This window comes from Pseudorca crassidens, chromosome 9 (genome assembly GCF_039906515.1).
Source record: "Pseudorca crassidens isolate mPseCra1 chromosome 9, mPseCra1.hap1, whole genome shotgun sequence".
NCBI classification, from domain to species: domain Eukaryota; kingdom Metazoa; phylum Chordata; class Mammalia; order Artiodactyla; family Delphinidae; genus Pseudorca; species Pseudorca crassidens.
Genome location: NC_090304.1, coordinates 69,579,134 through 69,600,547, shown reverse-complemented (window position 1 = coordinate 69,600,547; position 21,414 = coordinate 69,579,134). Strand labels below are relative to the sequence as shown.

Below are 21,414 nucleotides of genomic sequence, written 5' to 3'. Positions count from 1 at the left end.
TGTCTAGCAAAGAACATGGTACTAATGATAGTAAAAATATGAAGTTCCCAAGTTGTTTCAAAATTTTTCAGGCAGATTTTATAAAAGTAATAGCTTAATTAACCCTGAATATTCATCACTCAGCTTTGATAATGATCAATTCATGGCTAACCTTGTTTCATCTTTATGCCCATTCATCTCCACCTGCTCCCTCATATTATTTTGAAGCAAGTCCCAGACATCATATAATTTCAGTGTACATCTCTAAAAGATAGGGACTCAAAATAAACACACACATACACACAATACCACTACTACATCTAAACAGAGAAAACAGGAATTCCTTAATGTCTTTAAATATTCAGTTGGTGTTCATACTTCTGTAATTGTTTTGTAATGAGTTATATATGTTTGCGTACATGTGCATATATATTTTCAGTTTCTTTCAACCAGGATATGCAAATAAGGCACAGACATTGCATTTGATTGACATTTCCTTTAATTATCTTTTAATTTGTAGGTTCTCCCTCTATCTTCATCGATTTCCTTGCAATTTTTATGTTGTTATTGTTGGCAATCAAAAATTTGAGCCCTTTCCTCTTTAGTTCCCACAGTCTGAATTTTGCTTATTGTATCCCCATGGTTTTGTTCTACATGTTCCTCTGTCCCGTGTATTTCTTATAACTTGGTAGTTTTATGTAGGAGACAATAAAATTCACATTCAATTTCCTTCTTTTTTTCTTGACAAAAATCTTTTATGGGTGATATATTTCCATCTGGAGAAACATAATGTCTAGTTCTCTATCTTGTTCCATGATATTAGCAGCCATTGATGATCATGATATAGATAATATTAATTCATTAAAAATACAAAACAGTAGTGTTTTAATTCTATGATTTCTTCCCCACTTATTAGCTAGAATAGTTCTAAAAAGAAAGTTTTCTTCAATTATTCGGTTACTCTGAAGTACACTTCATGTTGAAAAGGAAGGAGAATTCTTTTCCTTGATCATTTCAAAATAATGAGTTGGTTCTTCAGCTCCTCCCAAAGTGATCAATAAGGTATTTTTTTTCAAGCATCATTATGAGCTCATGAATTTAATCACATCTGATGTGCTTCTGTCCACTGCAGTTACTATATTTATTGATGCACAAATGGTCCTTCCTTGGCCATGGGGAGCCTCTTCAAGTTGGCTTCTGCAATGTTCTGACACAACCCAAGTAGTCTTTGATAGCTTCCTTGCTTTCCAATAATTGCTGCTGGTAATTTTTTCAGGGTCATCTTGTACATATTTTCTGCCCCAGTCTTGAATTATCCATTTCTCCAAGAAGTGTTGGTTTCTTTTTAGTTAGAAGTGGCATTTAGAGACCACAGTCTGGTGCTAGGAATGCTTATTGCTGCTAGCTTTGCTAGTTTTTCAGTGGACAGAGTCAGGAAAGTGTTTTGTTTTAAACAATTATTTCATGAGTTCATATTGATACTACCAATTCAAAATTAAATTGTCAACAACCCTGTCTATCAGTGGCATGGCAGCAGCCCTGGGACACCCCCGAATCATGTGGCCAGCTGCACTGGGATCCAGCCCCATCCACTGTGGGACAGCAGCCACTGCATGTGGCAGGGCCTGGCAGCCAATTGAGCTGAGAGCCTACCAGCACATCCACAGTAGTTGACCTTGCCACAACAAAAGACCTCATGCAGCCCACATAGGAGGCACCACTAGAACATATAGCCCTGGTGACAAGAGGGTAGTGTGCAGATGGGCTGCATAGGATGTCTCCTACACAAGGCTACTTCTCCAAGACCAGGAAACATAACTGAACTACCTAATACATAAAACAAACACAGAAAATAAGGTAAAATGAGGAGACAGAGTAATATGTCCTAAATGAAAGAACAAGACCAAACCCCAGAAGAAGAACTAAGCATAGGGGAGATGAGCAATCTACTCCCATAGAATTTAAGAGGATGATCATAAAATGCTTAATGAGCTTGGGGAAAGAATGGATGAGCAGAGTCATACGTTTTAACAAAGAGTTAGAAAATATGAAGAAAAACCAAACAGAGCTGAGGAACATGATAACTGAAGTAAAGAAATACTCTAGAAGAAGTCAACAGTAGATTAGATGATAGAGAGTAAAGGATCAGTGAACTAGAAGACAGAGTAGTGGAAATCCCAAGCTAAACAGAAAACAACAAAAAAAAGAATTACAAAAAATGAGAATAATTTAAGAGACCTCTAGGCCAACATCAAGCACACTAACAAGCACACTAAAGGTCCCAGAAGGAGAATAGAGAGACAAAGGGGCAGAGAGCATACTTGAAGATATACTAGCTGAAAATTTTCCTAACCTGGGAAAGGAAACAGACATCTAGGCCCAGGAAGTACAGAGAGTCCACGCCAAAACAAATAATAATAAAAATGTCAAAAATTAAAGATACTCATCCTTTTTTATCATTTTTATTTTTTATAATTTATTTTTAAAATATTTATTTATTTGGCTGCACGAGTCTTAGTTGCAGCATGCAGGATCTTTCATTGTGGTGCATGGGCTCCAGAGCGCTCGGGCTTAGTTGCCCTGTGGCATGTGGGATCTTAGATCCCTGACCAGGGATTCAACTCACATCCCCTACATTGGAAGGCAGATTCTTAACCACTGGACCACCAGGGAAGTCCCAAGAGAGATCCTTAAAAGCAGTGAGAGAAAAGCAACTAGTTATAAACAAGGGAACTCCCATAAGACTCTCAGCTGACTTTTCAGCAGAATATTTGCAGGACAGAAGGAAATGGCATAATATATCCAAGTGCTGAAAGGGAAAAGAGCTTACAACCAAAAATAATCTATCTGGTAAGGACATCATTCAGAACTGAAGGAGAGATAAAGAGTTTTAAAGACAGGCAAAAGCTAAAGGAGTTCATCACCACTAAAGCAATCTTACAGGAAATATTAAAGGGATTTCTCTAAGTGGAAAAGAAAAGGCCACAAATAGAAATTTAAAAAATTATGATGGGAAAAATCTCACTGGTAAAGGCAAAATATAGTAAAGGTAGTGGACTAAGCACTTATAAAGCTAGTAGGAAGGTGAAAAGACAAAAACAGTAAAATCATCTTTATCTATAATAAGTAGATAAGGAATACACAGAATAAAAAGATGTAAAATATGTTGTCAAAAACATAAAATGTGGGGCGAAAGGAGTAAAAATGTGGGGCTGTTAGAATGCATTTAAACTTAAGAAATCAGCAACTTAAAATAGATACCCATACATATTAGATGTTATATATGAATCTCATGGTAACCACAAATCAAAAACCTTTAATAGACACAAAAAAATAAAGAGAAAAGAATCCAAATGAACACTAAAGATAGTCATCAAATCACAAGGGAAGATTGCAAGAGAATAAAAGGAACAAAGGAGAACTACAAAAACAATCAGAAAACAATTAACAAAATGGCAATAAGTACATATCCATCAATAATTACTTTAAATGGAAATGGACTAAATGTTCCAACAAAAGACATAGAGTGACTGAATGGATAAAAAAGAAAACAAGACCTACATATATGCTGCCTACAAGAGACTCATTTCAGATCTAGAGACACGTACAGACTGAAAGTGAGAGAATGGGAAAAGGTACTCCATGCAAATGGAAATCAAAAGAAAGCTGGAGTAGCAATACTTAGACAAAATAGACTTTAAAACAAAGACTGTAACAAGGGACAAAGAAGGGTATTACATAATGTTAAAGGGATCAATCCAACAAGAAGATATAACAATTGTAAATATATATTTACTCAACATAGGCACACATAAATACATATAGCAAATATTAACAACATAAAGGGAGAAAATAACAGTAATACAATAATTGTAGGGAACTTTAACACTCCACTTATGCCAATGGACAAATCATCTAGACAGAAAATCAATAAGGAACCATTGGCCTTAAATGACACATTAACCACATGGACTTAATTGATATATATATATATATATAATATATAGAACATTACATTCAAAAGCAGCAGAATACACATTCTTTTCAGACACACATGGAACATTCTCCAGCAGAGATCATGTGCTAGGCCACAAAACAAATCTCAACAACTTTAAGAATATTGAAATCATATCAAGCATCTTTTCCAACCACCACATTATGAGACTAGAAATCAACCTCAAGAAAAAAACTGCAAAAAACACAGATGTATAAGTTAAATAATATGCTACTAAACAACGAATGGGTCACTGAGGAAATCAAAGAAGAAATAAAAAAAATACCTGGAGACAAATGAAAATGGAAACACAATGACCCAAAATTTATGGGATGCAGCCAAAGCAATTCTAAGAGGGAAGTATAATGATGTAAGCCTACCTCAGGAAACAAGAAAAACCTTTAGCCAGACTCATCAAAAAGAAAAGGGAGAGGGCCCAAATAGATAAAATTAAAAATGAAAGAGATGTTACAACTGATACCACAGAAATACAAAGGATCATACGATATTACTATGACAAATTTTATGTCAATAAAATGGACAACCTAGAGGAAATAGGTAAATTCCTAGAAACTTATAATCTCCCAAGACTGTATCAGGAAGGTAGAAAATATGAACAGATCAATTACCAGTATTGAAACTGAATCAGTAATCAAAAAACTCCCAACAAACAAAAGTCCAGGACCAGATGGCATCACAGGTGAATTCTACAAAACGTTTCAAGAGTCAGTATCTATGCTTCTCAAAATATTCCAGAAAATTGAAAAGGAAGGAATGCTACTGAACTCATTCTACGAGGTCAGTGGAACCCTGATACCAAAACCAGACAAAGATACCTGCCAAAAAGAAAATTTGAGGCCAATATCACTGATGAACATAGATGCAAAAATCCTCAACAAAATATTAACAAACTGAATTCAACCATACATTAAAAGGATCATACACCATAATCAGGTAGGATTTATCCCAGGGATGGAAGGATGGATGGTCCAGTATCCACAAATCAGTCAATGTGATACACCATATTAACAAATTGAAGAAGAGAAATCATATGATAATCTCAGAAGATGCAGAAAAGGCTCCTGACGAAATTCAACATCCATTTATGATAAAAACTCTCAACATAGTGGGTATAGAGGGAACACACCTCAACATAATAAAGCCCATATATGACAAACCCACAGCCCAACATCATACTTAATGGTGAAAAACTGAAAGCATTTCCTCTAAGAAAGGAACAAGACAAGGATGCCCACTTTCACCATTTTCATGCAATTGGAAATTCTTTTACATATTGGAAATCCTAGTCACAGAAATCAGACAAGAAATTTAAAAATTCAGATTGGAAAAGAAGAGGTACAACTGTCACTGTTTGCAGATGACATGATACTATATATAGAAAATGCTAACACCACCACCAAAAAACTATTGGAACTGATAAATAAATTCAGTAAAGTTGCAGGATACAAAATTAATATACAGAAATCTGCTGCATTTTTATACATTAATGATGAACTATCAGAAAGAGAAATTAAGAAAACAATCCAACTTACAGTTGTATCAAAAAGAATAAAATACCTAGGAATAAATCTAACCAAGGAGGTAAAAGACCTGTTCTCAAAACTATAAGACACTGACTGATGAAAGAAACTGACAATGACACAAACAGATGGAAAGATATACCGTCTTCTTAGATTGAAAGAATTAATATTGTTAAAATCACCATACTACCTAGGCAATCTACAAATTCAATGCAATCCCTATCAAAAAAAATTGGCATTTTTCACAGAACTAGAACAAATAATTCTAAAATTTGTATGGAAATACAAAAGACCCCAATCTTGAGAAAGAAGAAAAAAGCTGGAGGTATCATGCTACAGGAACTATCCTACCAGGCTACATTAATCAATGAAATATGGTACTGGCACCAAAACAGAGACATAGATCAATGGAATAGACCAGATAGCCCAGAAATAAACCTATGCTTATATGGTCCATTAATCTATGACAAAGGAGGCAAGAGTATACAATGGTGAAAAGCCAGCCTCTTCAGTAAATTGTGTTGGAAAACCTGGACAGTTATATGCAAAAGATCAAACTGAACTACTTTCTTACACCCTATGCAAAAATAACCCCAAATGGATTAAAGACTTAAATGTAAGAGCTGAAATCATAAAACTCTTAGAAGAAAACATAGGGATGACACTCTTTGATGTTGTGTTAGCAATATATTTTTTGAATATGTCTCTCCAGGCTACGGAAATAAAAGCCAACAAAGCCAAAAACAAAACCAAATGGGACTACATCAAACTGAAAAACATTTGCACAGTGAAGGAAACTATCAACAAAACAAAAAGGCAACCTGCTGAATGGGAGAAGATATTTGCAAATGATATATCTGATAAGGGGTTAATATACAAAATATACAAAGAACTCATACAACTCAACATCAAAAACCCAACCTGAATAAAAAATGGGCAGAGGACCTGAATAGACATTTATCCAGAGAAGACATACAGATGTCCCACAGACACATGAAAAGATGCTCAACATCACTAATCATCAGGGAAATGCAAATAAAAACCACAATGAGATATCACTTCACACCTGTCAGAATGGTCAAAAAGACCACAAATAACAAACGTTGATGAAGAGGCTGAGAAAAGGAAACCCTCATGCACTGTTAGTAGGAATGTAAATTGGTAGTGCTGTTATGGAAAACAGTATGGAGGTTCCTAAAAATTTTTAAATTGAACTATCACATGATCCAGAAATCCCACTTCTGGGTATTTTTCTGAAGAAAAAAAAGCACTAATTCGAAAAGACATATGTACCCTTATGTTCATGGCAGCATTATTTACTATAGCCAAGATATGGAAGCAACCTAAGTGTCCATCAATAGATGAATGGATAAAGAAGATGGGGTGTGTGTGTGTGTGTGTGTGTGTGTGTGTGTATACATACACACGGAAACACACACACAAACAATGGAATATTACTCAGCTATAAAAAAGAATGAAATCTTGCCATTTGCGACAATATGGATGGACAGAGTATTATGCTAAGTGAAAAATCTCAGAAAAGGACAAATACTCTATGATTTCATTTATATGTGGAATCTAAAAAACAAAGCAAACATAACAAAACAGAAACAGACTCATAGATACAGAGAACAAATTGGTGGTTTCCAGAAGGGAGAGAAGTGGAGAAATAAGTTAAGGGGATTAAGAGGTACAACTTCCAGTTACAAAGTAAATAAGTCACAGGGATGTAATGTACAGCAAAGGGAATAGAGTATAATTGATAATATTATAGTAACTTTTTATGGTGACAAATGGTAAGTAGACTTATCATGGTGATCATTTTGTAACGCATAAAAATATCGAGGCATTATGTTGCACACCTGAAACTAATACGATATTGTAAGTCAATTATACTTCAATAAAAAACAAAAGAAAAGACAATATTAAGGTACCCATCAAGGTTTTTACTTAATCTCATTCTTTTTACCTATCTTCTTTCTCTCATGATGACATTTCTCATGCTCAATGACATCACCATAATTAATCACCTATCTGAATGTTCACATATCTGAAATACATGCCCAAGTCTCTGAATAACACCAACATTGTTATTATAATCACATTACAATTATGGTCATTCAAACTAATTTAATATTATTTTGTCTTTTTGTCCTTTGGATTTATCCCACTAGGCATAAATTAGTATATGTAAAGTCACTTAGAATAGTTCTTCCCTGTGCATACATGCTCCCAACTGGATACACATATGTTCATCTGCTTCCATTTACTTTCAAATTTTAGACTTGCTTTTTTAACATTTAATTTTGTTTTATATTATATGTAAATTATCAATGTTAAATTTACAAAAAGTTATAGTCAAGCTTAGCTTCTGTATCTTTCTCTTTCATGTATTCCCTTTTTCTTCAGGTAACCTTTTTTTTTTTTCAGTAATGTTACATTTTATCCATCTATTTTATTAATATTAACATACTGTATACACTCCCCTGAACAGGTTATTTCACTTAACATTATATCCGGGGTCCCCAACCCCTGGGCGGTGGAACAGTAGCAGTCCGTGGCCTGTTAGGAACCAGGGCTGCACAGTGGGAGGTGAGCGGCAGGCAAGCAAGCGAAGCTTCATCTATTGCTCCCCATTGCTTCCCATCACTCACATTTCCACCTGAACCATTCCCCCTCCCCTCCTCGTGGAAAAAGTGTCTTCCATGAAACCGCCCCTGGTGCCAAAAAGGTTGGGGACTGCTGCATTATATCAATAGTTCTCAACTGAGGAGGACTTTGTCTCCTGGGGTCATTTCACAATGTCTGTAGACATTTTTGGTTGTCACAGCTCGGGGGAGGGATTTTCCTAGAACCTAGTGGATGGAAGGCAGGGGAGTTGCTAAACATCCTAAAATGCACAGGATAACCCCTGCAACAAAGAGCTATCTGACTCAAAAGGTCAATACTGTTGCTGCTTTATATCATGAAGACCATGCTACAGCAGTACAGAAATACTTCTCCATGGATAAATGTATCATAGTTAACTCAATCAGTCCTCTATTGACGTGCCTTCCTATTTTTGCTCTTCGAATGACCGTGCAATGAAGAGCCTTGTGCTTGTGTCTTTTCACATTTTTGCTAACATATATTTCTGTCCCTAGAATTGGGATCGCTGAAACAAAGAAGTGCTTATATGGTTTTGTGAGATACTTCCCATATTCCCCTACCTATAAGTTTGATTACTTTGCCTTTCTATAGCAGTATTTAAGAATGACTGTCTTCCCACAGCCTTGCCAACAGAGCATGCTGTAAAACTTTTGGGTTTTTGGCCAAGCTGATAGATGAGAAATGTCATCTCAATGTATTTTAAATTTTTCTTTCTCTTGGTATGAGTGAGGTTGAGCATCTTTTCATATGTTTAAGAACCATTTGCATTTCTTTTTCTGTTAAAACTATATAAGTTCATTCTTCTATGGGTTAGATGGTACTTTTTTCCCTTTATTTTGGGAGCATGAGGATACACATTGCAAATGTTTTCAATTTTGTCATTTATCTTTATTTTGTTTATGGTAATTTTTTTTTGCCATGCAAAAGATTTTATTTTTATTTTCATGTAGTTGCATGCATCAATCTTTTCCCTTATTGTTTCTGGATGTTAAGTCATAGTTTAGAATATTTTCTACATTTCCAGATTTTGGTGATCACGCTTATTTTTTTAAAAAAAATTGAATTTAAATGCTTCTTTTTTCTTACATTTACATCTCTAATCCATTTGGAATTTTTCCTAGTATATTATGTGAGGAATGGGTCCCATTTTATTTTATTCCACATGGCTCTCTATTTATTTCAACGCTACTTTTTAGCAGACCATCACTTCCTTACCGATTTGAGAAGTCACTTTTACTGTATACTAACTCTACCTATGCAGATAGTATATTTCTGGCTTTTCTATTTTGTTCCATTGGTTTATCTATCTTTTCATGCAACAACATCAAAATGTTTTAATTACAGAGGCTTTATAGTATTTTTTTCCTTCCAGTTTTTTGAGACATAATTGACATAAAGCACTGTGTAAGTTTAAGGTGTACAGCATAATGATTTGACTTACATACATCATGAAGTGATTATCATAATGAGTTTAGTCAACATCTATCATCTCATATAGATACAAAATTAAAGAAATGAAAAAACATTTTTCTTTGTGATGAGAACCCTTAGGATTTACTCTCTTAACAAATTTCACATATAACGTACAGCAGTGTTAATTATATTTGTCATGTTGTACATTACATCCCTAGTACTTATTTATCTTATAACTGGAAGTTTGTACCTTTTTACTACCCTTCATCCAGTTCCCCCTCTCCCTCCCACCTGCCTTTGGTAACCATAAATCTGATCTCTTTTTCTATGAGTTTGTTTATTTGTTTGCTTTTGCAGTATAATTGACCCACAATACTATGTTAGTTCCTGGTGCACTAACTAATCACTAAATAGTGATTCCATATTTCCATTATATATATTTTAATTGTTTGGAAAAGCTAGGCCTTCTCTTTGTTCTCTTCAGGATTTTCATGGTTATTCTTGATTGTTGTTGTTGTTGTTTTTTTGTCTTTATTGAATTTGTTACACTATTGCTTATGTTCTATGTTTTGTTTTTTTGACCATGAGGCATGTGGGATCGTATATTCCCAACCAGGGATCAAACCCGCACCCCCTGCATTGGAAGGTGAAGATTTAACCACTGGACCTCCAGGGAAGTCCCGATTGTTGTTCTTCTAAATTAACTTTATAATCAACTTCTATAGCACCTGACAAAATGATAGCATTTTAAACTGGGGTTATGTTAAAAGTACAGGATAATTAAGGAAGAACTAGTTTCTTCATGATGGAGTCTTCCTATCCAAGAACATAGTTTGTCTTTTTTCATTTGTTCAAATCTACTATTTTGTTTTTCAGGAGTGTTTTAGTTTTCCTCAGATAGGTTTTGAACACTTTTAAAGTTTATATATGTGCTAACCTAAATAGGTTCTTTTTCATTACACTTTTTCACTGTTTTTTTTTTGGGGGGGGGGCTATATATGGAGGCCATTAATTTTTGTATGTTAAATTTATAACCTGTTACTTTACTAATTTTCCTATTATTTGAAGTAGTTTTTCCATTCCCTCCTTGGAGATTTTCAGATATATAATTACACTACATGTAAATAGAGGTCAGTTTACCTTTTCCTTTATAATTCTTATAACACAAATTACTTTATCTTAGCTAATTGTATTGGCTAATACTTACAGCACAATGTTAAATAGTAGTGGAAACAGTGATATTCTTGTCTTATTCCTGACTAATAAGAAAGCCTTTAGTGGTTCTCCATTAAATAATATGCAAGCATCTGGCTGCATTCTAGACAATTATTTACTCTTAGAAATAAATTTAGTCAGACCATGGTTGTTCTTATAAATAACTGTACTATCCATCACTTTGGTGGAGATGTGCTTTTTTGAGTGAGAGGAAAAGGGCCGTGCTACGACTTCTGTGCCAGGACGACTTGCCGTGGGAGTGAGCTTGACGCGGGGACAAGCTTTGCTTGTAGTTTATGGTAGAAAAAGTTTAGAGAAGTGTGCCTATAGCATTTTGGGTATTGTTTTATCTCCACCGTATTTGGAAAGCCATACTAGATTCTTTGAATGCCAATTCTTTCCTTTAAAAAGTTCCAGTTAACTTAGTCAAGATGCTAAAATATTTGTGTTCACAGAAGCAGTCATATTAATGGGATAAAAGAGCCTTTCCGGCCAGCAAGCCTGCCCTGACCTTCCTGAGGTTTCAAAGTTGATGTGCTCTTGAAAAGCTTGCCTCTTTCTGCTTGCTTTGTCCTGAGCCTAATCTACAGTCTGAACAAGTGTTTCTCTGTAAAAGACTTCCCTTTCCTCATTTGCTTTTTATTTCCCACAGTTGGGGCCATTTGTGAGCTCCTGAACTACCAAACAAAGCAAAGTAACTCTCAAAGATGTTGTGTTCAAAATGGTAATTGAAATGCCTAAAGAAGTACAATGGATTCAAAGCAGGAGGAAACCTGAGTGTGGGAAGCCTCTTCAGAGCTGGTTTCAGTGCTGCTCACCACAAACACTTTGGGTTTTGCAGGCTCGTCTAAGCTAAGTCTGGGTAGATGCCAAGTCCAGCCTTACAAAGGCTCATGGCATGAAGTGTCCATGGGGTGAGTTGGAGGGTAAGGCCTCTGTCTTTTATTAGCACCAATTAAATCCTGAATTACTGAAAATTCTGTCCTGCCTCTGTTTGCATTTCAAAACCATACTTAAAACATTCTACAGTTGTGATTTCAAGGATGATGCCTCTTGTATTCTCTCCAAGCTTACAAGTTTTGTTTTTGAATGCCTAAGGAGAAAAATCGTGTGCTTGTTTTCCAGTTTATAAATCTGTACCATATTCATTTCTTAAACTGTATTATCTCTTGTTTCTCAATGAGGAAAATGAGAATCAGAGAAATTAAGGGATGTGCCCAAGTCACAAGGGCAAGGCCACGCTCAAATCTAGGTCTTACGGAGCCAAATTCTGTATGCATTCCATTATACAGTTTCCATGTGCACTTAAATTATATACACAGTAACTATAAATGTACAAAACATACATGTGAACAAACATGTGTGCAAATATTATGTACCTTGCAATACAGAAATCCTAATTTACCAAACACATAACTGACACGACCATTCTCATTTCAGGAACATTAATCAGGGATTATTCTGAACAGAAAGTTCCCTGCTGGGTTTCCCTGGTGGCACAGTGGTTAAGAATCCGTCTGCCAATGCAGGGGACACGGGTTCGAGCCCTGGTCTGGGAAGATCCCACATGCCGTGGAGCAACTAAGTCCATGCACCACAACTACTGAGCCTCTGCTCTAGAGCCCGCATGCCACAACTACTGAAGCCCGCGCGCCTAGAGTCCGTGCTCTGCAACAAAAGAAGCCACTGCAATGAGAAGCCTGCGCACCACAATGAAGAGTAGCCCCCGCTCACCGCAACTAGAGAAAGCCCACGCACAGAAACGAAGACCCAATACAGCCAAAAATAAATACATAAAATAAATTTATACATTAAAAATAAAGAAAGTTCCCTGCTGCCTTTAAAATTGGAATCCATTGTTAAGAATTGATTTACTCATAAGTTGTCAGGCACGGATCTATTACATTCAGTGAGACTTTATCACTATTATTTTTTTAACAGAAAGTCTCACAGTAGAGTTGGCTTGCTGCCTTATTTCATCTATATAATTGCACTTGTTCCAGCACTGTCTTAGCCTAAATATACAAGGAAGCTTTGGGCCACTGCCTTTTTCACCTGCTAAGAGGGAGATGATATTAAAGGAAACAAAAGAAAACCCTTGATGAGGGTGTCCCTTGAAAGACCCTCGATCCAGGGATCATGGAAAGGCATTAGCAAAAGTGATTTGTTTCTACCCTCCATCTCCTTTTAAGCTGGTGCAAAGTGGAGGAAAAGGGTAAGACAAAATCCAAATCTTCAAGTTAAAGCTTGCTTTGTAAGAAAGGAGGCCAGTTAGGAACTCCCAACATCACCTAGAGATAAGAGAGGAATGGAATCCCCATGGCCGTCAAGGGCAAGGCTAACCCAAGAACGCACATCACAGACCACCCAGCCCCAGAGAATAGGGACCCGCTGGCTGGAAGACTTAGCGGCCAATCTAAATTAACTGCCTTGTGGGGCTTAAGAAATGTGGAAATGATCTGAAAGAGAGTTTTAATCTCAGGTTTGGCTGTGGAGCATACAAATACAAGCTGATTTTCATATCTTTATAGATCAAAGCAGGACATGAATAAGAAAAGCATATGAAAATCACAAAAGCACGTATCGTAAGTCCCTGAATAAAATCGATGTAATTTTTAGATTATTATTTGGGCATGAATATCTCTGCTGCCTTTCATGAATAACAGTAAAAGCCACACACATAATATTTTATAGTTAGGTATATTATTACAGTTTTAAGTTGAGAAAAGACTACAATAATAAAACCTACATGTGTCTGACACGTCACAGCTCTCATGATATCGCATAATATCTTATTTATTCTTACAATAACCCCTGAGGTATGTAAGATCTCACCTGCATTATGTTGGAGAAACTGAGTCTCACAAGAGATAGAGCTTCCTTCTGTGGTAACACAGTCAACCACTGGTTAAGTGCTGACTTTGAACCTGGGTCACCTGATTCAGGGTCAGTGCTCCTTCCACTAGACCAAATACTTCCCCTAATGAATTAAGCTGTATATTTTATATACATAGACATGTAAGGGAAAGTTCCTAAGATGGTATCTGATTTTGAGAAGGAAGAAGTGGCTTTGTATATCTACCTGTGTACACCTAGGGTGGCCACCTAACCTGTCTGTGCCTCAGTTTTTCACTGGAAAAATGAATGTAACGATAAAACTTGATTTAACTACTCCCAGAGTGTCAGGGAAATGAAGCTTAGAATGAGGCTTGTTACGTGCTATTATGCAAATAACAGGTGTTATATATTAATTTTCATCTCTTGGTCTTTTGGACGAGCCAGGCTCTAGATTTATTTAAATTTGCAATGAAGATGCAGCAGCTCATATGGGTTTGGTAGCTATATGGGGAAAGTTTTTAAAATTTGTCATTTCTCATCCTTGGTAGTGTGTGTCTCTGTAGCTCATAAGCTCAGTGGGTGGCAGGGAGGGCTATAAAGAGGTTGGGGTATTTTGCTCTCTTCCTAGCGTGTATGACCAGCGATGAAACATTCTAATGGCCATAGGCGGTGCCATGTTTACGGGGCAACCACTTAAACAGTGTCCCCCTCATAACTAGTAGAGCCAGATGAGCGTCTCTTCCTGCCTTAGAATAGGTAGCAAAGATTTAATCCTACTTTTGCGAGGCAGCACGGTGTAGTGGTTGAGAGTGCAGAGCAGTCTCTAGAATCCAACTGCCTACATCTAAACCCTGATCTACTCAAGTTACTTAACCTCGTTTTGCTTCAATTTCCTTATGTGTAAAATGGGGATGCCAACAGGGGATTCTTTTCCTATTTCCAACGTAATAAGCTATCACAGATTTAGCAGTTTAAAATAACACCCATTTATTATCTCCTAGTTCTACAGGTCAGAAGTTTGAGTATAGTGTGGCTTAGAGTCTCATAAGCCTGAATTCAAGGGGTCGTCAGAGATGTGTTCCCTTCTGGAAGCTCTGGGGATTAATCAGTTCCAAGGTCACTCAGGTTGTTGGCTGCATTTAGTTTCTTGAGGTTAAAGGCACGAGGTCCCTGCATCTTTGCTGGCTGTCAGCAGGATCCTCTCTCAGATCCTTAAGGCTGCCTACATTCCTTGCTGTGTTGCATCTTCCATATTCAAACTAGCGATGATGTTTCAAATTCTCTCATATTTGGAATCTCTGACTTCCCCTTTGCTGCATCACTTCCGACTCCAGCTGGACAAAATCATCTGCTTAAGGGCTCATGTGATTCGACTGGGTCCACCTAAATAATCTAGGAGACTCTCCCTATCCTAAGATCTGTATCCTTAATTACATCTGAGTGCCCCTTTTGCCATGTAACATATTTACAAATTCTGACGACTAGGACAACATAGACATCTTGGGTGTGGGACGTGGGTGCATTCTGCCCACCACAAATAGTACCTGCCTCATGGAGTAATTGTGAGAGTTAAGTGAGTTTGTTTGTTTTTGAATATAATATAAACACTTGGGTTTTTAATCTATTTTAAGTGTTTCAGTCCATTATAATAATTATTCTTTTTGATGCTCAAATTATCCCATCTATGACCAGTGGAAGGCAGTTCAAGTTGTCTCTCGTCACCTTCTAACAAGATTCCACTAGGTTTTTCTGGCAGGATAAGATGCCCAGGCTCCTGCCCCAAACCTGGAATCAGCTATTTCTATGAGGAATCCTGGTTCCTTTCCATGGGAAATGGTATGTAGAGACCACAGTCTGGGTGCTAAGAGTAGAATCTCTCTTCAAATGGATTTGTAGTGCTCTTGTATGTTTGGACAATAACTTCATCCTTCTCAGCATCTCATTATTCCTGTCCCTTATGAACCTCTGGTCTCACCTGGATGTTCCCACTTCCCCTCTTATTTATAACAGCCAGTGTTCCTGTGATTCCTCACCTTTCTGCCAACCAGACTGTCCCACTTCTCTTAATTTTTTCATTCTTCTCATCTAAGCCAGACACCCTTGCTCATCTCTGACCTTCTACGACAACAAGTGGGGAATACTTCCATAATGCTGAAGAACAGTGGTACCCTTTTTCACAGATTGTTTCTATTTTAAAAAAATTTCTTGAAGGGAGCTAACTTCCTATTTGCTATCCAGGACTTTGGTAGGCAAACTTAACTCTTTCTTAACCCAGAACAACAGTGCTTTGAAACACCATGGCAGCAGCCAGCCCAGTCACCAGAGCAGGGAGGCATCAGAAAACCAACAACCCCCTCAGGTATGTATGTTTCCTAGGAAGCCTGGGTGACTGCATGTTGAAATTTTTAACTAGAGTTTCCGAGTAATGAAAATATTGAGGAGTTAGTTTACCTTAACCATTTTTGAGCCACCTACCCACTTAAAACATGATAAATACTAAGGGGCTACTCTCTGAAAAAATATACATGCACACCAAAATATATCAACAATTTCATAAGCTTCAAGGATCTGCCAGGGACTCAAACTATCTTGAAGAGTCTAATTTGTTTGCACAACTAGGTTCTGATTTGCATCAGGTTGTTGGAAGCAGCTGGATGTGGAGGTTGGGAGGGGGTGTGGACAGAAGGGAACATAGCTGGAACCAGGGTGTTGGTTTTAAATTTCTCCACTCAACATTATTCATGCTCTGGTCTAGACCAATGAATGTTATTTCTGGTGCCCGTCATGAATTATTTGCTACCATTCCACAATATTATATTTGTAGAAATTGGAAGTCAGCTCTTAATAACTTGGGATAATTCTTGGAATACAGAAAGCACTCAAAAATGTTGGCTGGTTTTAGGCAAAGAAAAGACTGTCAAAGAGCTGTCAAATGTGGCCAACCTGGGAGGGACCATCAGGAACCAGGAAAAGCTCACTAACATACTCTGGGTCTTGTGTGCTTACAGAGCTCTTGACAATTTCTATATGGTTCATCAGCATTGACAGTGCCTTAATGGATCATCTCTCACTTTCTACCCCAAGACTAGTCAGATGGTTTCCAAGATGGTTCTCCACTAAAGGCTTGGGATGCAGCACTGGATAATCCCTTTTTCAGAGCACTGTCTCAGGCACTCACTTATTTCTCACAACAACCTGTGGGGCAGTCCCCATGATACAAATGCTCAGAGACGTTAAGTGATAATGGTAATAATAATAGCAGTAGTAGCTACTATTTATTGAGCATTCATTATGTTTCAACCTCTTGCTATTATTTTTTTGTTTAATTAATTTATTTTTTTATTCAGCAGGTTCTTATTAGCTATCCTTTTTATACATATCAGTGTATACATGTCAATCCCAATCTCCCAATTCATCACACCACCACCACCCCCCCCCGCTGCTTTCCCCCCTTGGTGTCCATACATTTGTTCTCTACATCTGTGTCTCAATTTCTGCCCTGCAAACCGGTTCATCTGTACCATTTTTCTAGGTTCCACATATATGCGTTAATATGCAATATTTGTTTTTCACTTTCTGACTTATTTCACTCTGTATGACAGTCTCTAAATTCATCCATGTCCCTACAAATGACCCAGTTTCGCTCCTTTTCATGGCCGAGTAATATTCCATTGTATATATGTACCACATTTTCTTTATCCATTTGTCTGTTGCTGGGCATTTAGGTTGCTTCCATGACCTAGCTATTGTAAATAGTGCTGCAATGAACATTGGGGTGCATGTGTCTTTTTGAATTATGCTTTTCTCTGGGTATATGCCCAGTAGTGGGATTGCAGGGTCATATGATAATTCTATTTTTAGTTTTTTAAGGAACCTCCATACTGTTCTCCATAGTGGCTGTATCAATTTACAATCCCACCAGCACTGCAAGAGGGTTCTGTTTTCTCCATACCCACTCCAGCATTTGTTGTTTGTAGCTTTTCTGATGATGGCCATTCTAACTGGTGTGAGGTGATACCTCATTGTAGTTTTCACCTGCATTTCTCTAATAATTAGTGATGTTGAGAAGCTTTTCATGTGCTTCTTGGCCATCTGTATTTCCACTATGGAGAAATGTCTATTTAGGTCTTCTGCCCATTTTTTGATTGGTTTGTTTGTTTTTCTAATATTGAGCTGCATGAGCTGTTTATATATTTTGGAGATTAATCCTTTGTCGATTGATTCATTTGCAAATAGTTTTTCCCATTCTGAGGGTTGTCTTTTCATCTTGTTTGTAGTTTCCTTTGCTTTGCAAAAGCTTTTAAGTTTCATTAGGTCCTATTTGTTTATTTTTCTTTTTATTTCCATTACTCTAGGAGGTGGATCAAAAAGATCTTGCTGTGATTTATGTCAAAGAGTGTTCTTCCTATGTTTTCTTCTAAGAATTTTATGGTGTCCAGTCTTACATTTAGGTCTATAATACATCTTGAGCTTATTTTTGTGTATGGTGTTAGGGAGTGTTCTAACTTCATTCTTTTGCATGTAGTTGTCCAGTTTCCCCAGCACCACTTACTGAAGAGACTGTCCTTTCTGCATGGTATACCCTTGCCTCCTTTGTCATAGATTAGTTGACCATAAGTGTGTGCATTTATCTCTGGGCTTTATATCCTGTTCCATTGATCTATATTTCTGTTCTTGTGCCAGTACCATATTGTCTTGATTACTGTAGCTTTGTAGTGTAGTCTGAAGTCAGGGAGTCTGATTCCTCCAGCTCCATTTTTTTCCCTCAAGGCTGCTTTGGCTATTCGAGGCCTTTTGTGTCTCCATACAAATTTTAAGATTTTTTGTTTTAGTTCTGTAAAAAATGCCATTGGTAATTTGATAGGGATTGCATTGAATCTGTAGGTTGCGTTGGATAGTATAGTTATTTTCACAATACTGATTCTTCCAATCCAAGAAAATGGTATATCTCTCCATCTGTTGGTATCATCCTTAATTTTTTTCAACAGTGTCTTAATAGTTTTCTGCATACAGGTCTTTTTTCTCCCTAGGTAGGTTTATTCCTAGGTATTTTATTCTTTTTGTTGCAATGGTAAATGGAAGTGTTTCCTTAATTTCTCTTTCAGAGTTTTCATCATTAGTGTATAGGAATGCAAGAGATTTCTGTGCATTAATTTTGTATCCTGCAACTTTACCAAATTCATTGATTACCTCTAGTAGTTTTCTGGTGGCATCTTTAGGATTCTCTTTGTATAGTATCATGTCATCTGCAAACAGTGAAGTTTTACTTCTTCTTTTCCAATTTGTGTTCCTTTTATTTCTTTTTCTTCTCTGATTGCCATGGATAGGACTTCCAAAACTATGTTGAATAATAGTGGTGAGAGTGGACATCCTTGTCTTGTTCCTGATCTTAGAGGAAATGCTTTCAGTTTTTCACCATTGAGAATGATGTTTGCTGTGGGTTTGTTGTATATGGCCTTCATTATGTTGAGGTAGGTTCCCTCTATGCCCACTTTCTGGGGAGTTTTTATCATAAATGGGTGTTGAATTTTGTCAAAAGCTTTTTCTGCATCTATTGAGAAGATCATATTGTTTTTATTCTTCAATTTGTTAATATGGTGTATCACATTGATTAATTTGCAATATTGAAGAATCCTTGCATCCCTGGGATAAATCCCACTTGATCATGGTGTACGATGCTTTTAATGTGCTGTTGGATTCTGTTTGCTGGTATTTTGTTGAGGATTTTTGCATCTATATTCATCAGTGAGATTGGTCTGTAATTTTATTTTTTTGTTGTATCTTTGTCTGGTTTTGGTATCAGGGTGACGGTGTCCTCATAGAATGAGTTTGGGAGTGTTCCTTCCTCTGCAATTTTTTGGAAGAGTTTGAGAAGGATAGGTGTTAGCTCTTTTCTAAATGTTTGATGTAATTCACCTGTGAAGCCATCTGGTTCTGGACATCTGTTTGCTGTAAGATTTTTAATCACAGTTTCAATTTCATTACTTGTGATTGGTCTGTTCATATTTTCTATTTCTTCCTGTTTCAGGCTTGGAATGTTACACCTTTCTAAGATATTGTTCATTTATTCCAGATTGTCAATTTTATTGGCATAGAGTTGCTTGTGGTAGTCTCTTAGGATGCTTTGTATTTCTGTGGTGTCTGTTGTAACTTTTCCTTTTTCATTTCTAATTTTATTGATTTGAGTCCTCTCCCTCTTTTTCTTGATGAGTGACTAATGGTTTATCAATTTTGTTTATCTTCTCAAAGAACCAGCTTTTAGTTTTATTGATCTTTGCTATTGTTTTCTTTGTTTCTATTTCCTTTATTTCTGATCTGATCTTTATGATTTCTTTCCTTCTGCTAACTTTGGGCTTTTTTTGTTCTTCTTTATCTAATTCCTTTAGGTGTAAAGTTAGATTGTTTTTTTGAGATTTTTCTTGTTTCTTGAGGTAGGCTTGTATAGCTATAAACTTCCCTCTTAGAACTGCTTTTGCTGCATCCCATAGGTTTTGGATCGTTGTGTTTTCATTATCATTTGTCTCTAGGTATTTTTTGATTTCCCCTTTGATTTCTTCAGTGATCTCTTGGTTATTTAGTAATGTATTGTTTAGCCTCCATGTGTTTGTGTTTTTTTCCTTGTAATTGATTTCTAATCTCATAGTGTTGTGGTGAGAAAAGATGCTTAATATGATTTCAATTTTCTTCAATTTAATGAGGCTTGATTTGTGACCCAAGATGTGATCTGTCCTGGAGAACGTTCCGTGCACACTTGAGAAAAAAGTGTAATCTGCTGTTTTTGGATGGAATGTCCCATAAATATCAATTATATCTATCTTGTCTATTGTGTCATTTAAAGCTTGTGTGTCCTTATTAATTTTCTGTTTGGATGTCTGTCCATTGGTGTAAGTGAGGTGTTAAAGTCCCCCACTATTATTGTGTTACTGTTGATTTCCTCTTTTATAGCTGTTAGCAGTTGCCTTATGTATTGAGGTGCTCCTATGTTGGGTGCATATATATTTATAATTGTTAAATCTTCTTCTTGGATTGATCCCTTGATCATTATGTAGTGTCCTTCCTTGTCTCTTGTAACATTCTTATTTTAAAGTCTATTTTATCTGATATGAGTATTGCTACTCCAGCTTTCTTTTGATTTCCATTTACGTGGAATATCTTTTTCCATCCCCTCACTTTCAGTCTGAATGTGTCCCTAGGTCTGAAGTGGGTCTCTTGGAGACAGCACATATATGGTTCTTGCTTTTGTATCCACTCAGCAAGCCTGTGTCTTTTGGTTGGAGCATTAATCCATTTATGTTTATGGTAATTATCAGTATGTATGTTCCTATTACCATTTTCTTAGTTATTTTGGGTTTGTTTTTGTAGGTCCTTTTCTTCTTTTGTGTTTCTCACTTAGTGAATTTCCTTTAGCATTTGTTGTAGAGCTGTTTTGTTGGTGCTGAATTCCCTTAGCTTTTGCTTGTCTGTAAAGCTTTTGATTTCTCTGTTGAGTGTGAATGATATCCTTGCCGGGTAGAGTAATTTTGGTCGTAGGTTCTTCCCTTTCATTACTTTAAGTATATCATGCCAATCCCTTCTGGCTTGTAGAGTTTCTGCTGAGAAATCAGCTGTTAATCTTATGGGAGTTCCCTTGTATGTTATTTGTCATTTTTCCCTTGCTGCTTTCAATAATTTTTCTTTGTCTTTAATTTTTGCCAAGTTGATTACTACGTGTCTTGGCATGTTTCTCCTTGGGTTTATCCTGTATGGGACTCTCTGCACTTCTTGGACTTGGGTGGCTATTTCCTT

The 21,414-nt window shown here is 36.7% G+C and overlaps 1 protein-coding gene across 1 annotated transcript in view; it reads right to left on the bottom strand.

The window, feature by feature from the left end:
• The window catches only part of FAT3 (FAT atypical cadherin 3), a 158,828-nt gene that overhangs the window by 114,793 nt on the left and 22,621 nt on the right, over nucleotides 1-21,414 (bottom strand). The gene's annotated exons all lie outside the window — the stretch shown is intronic.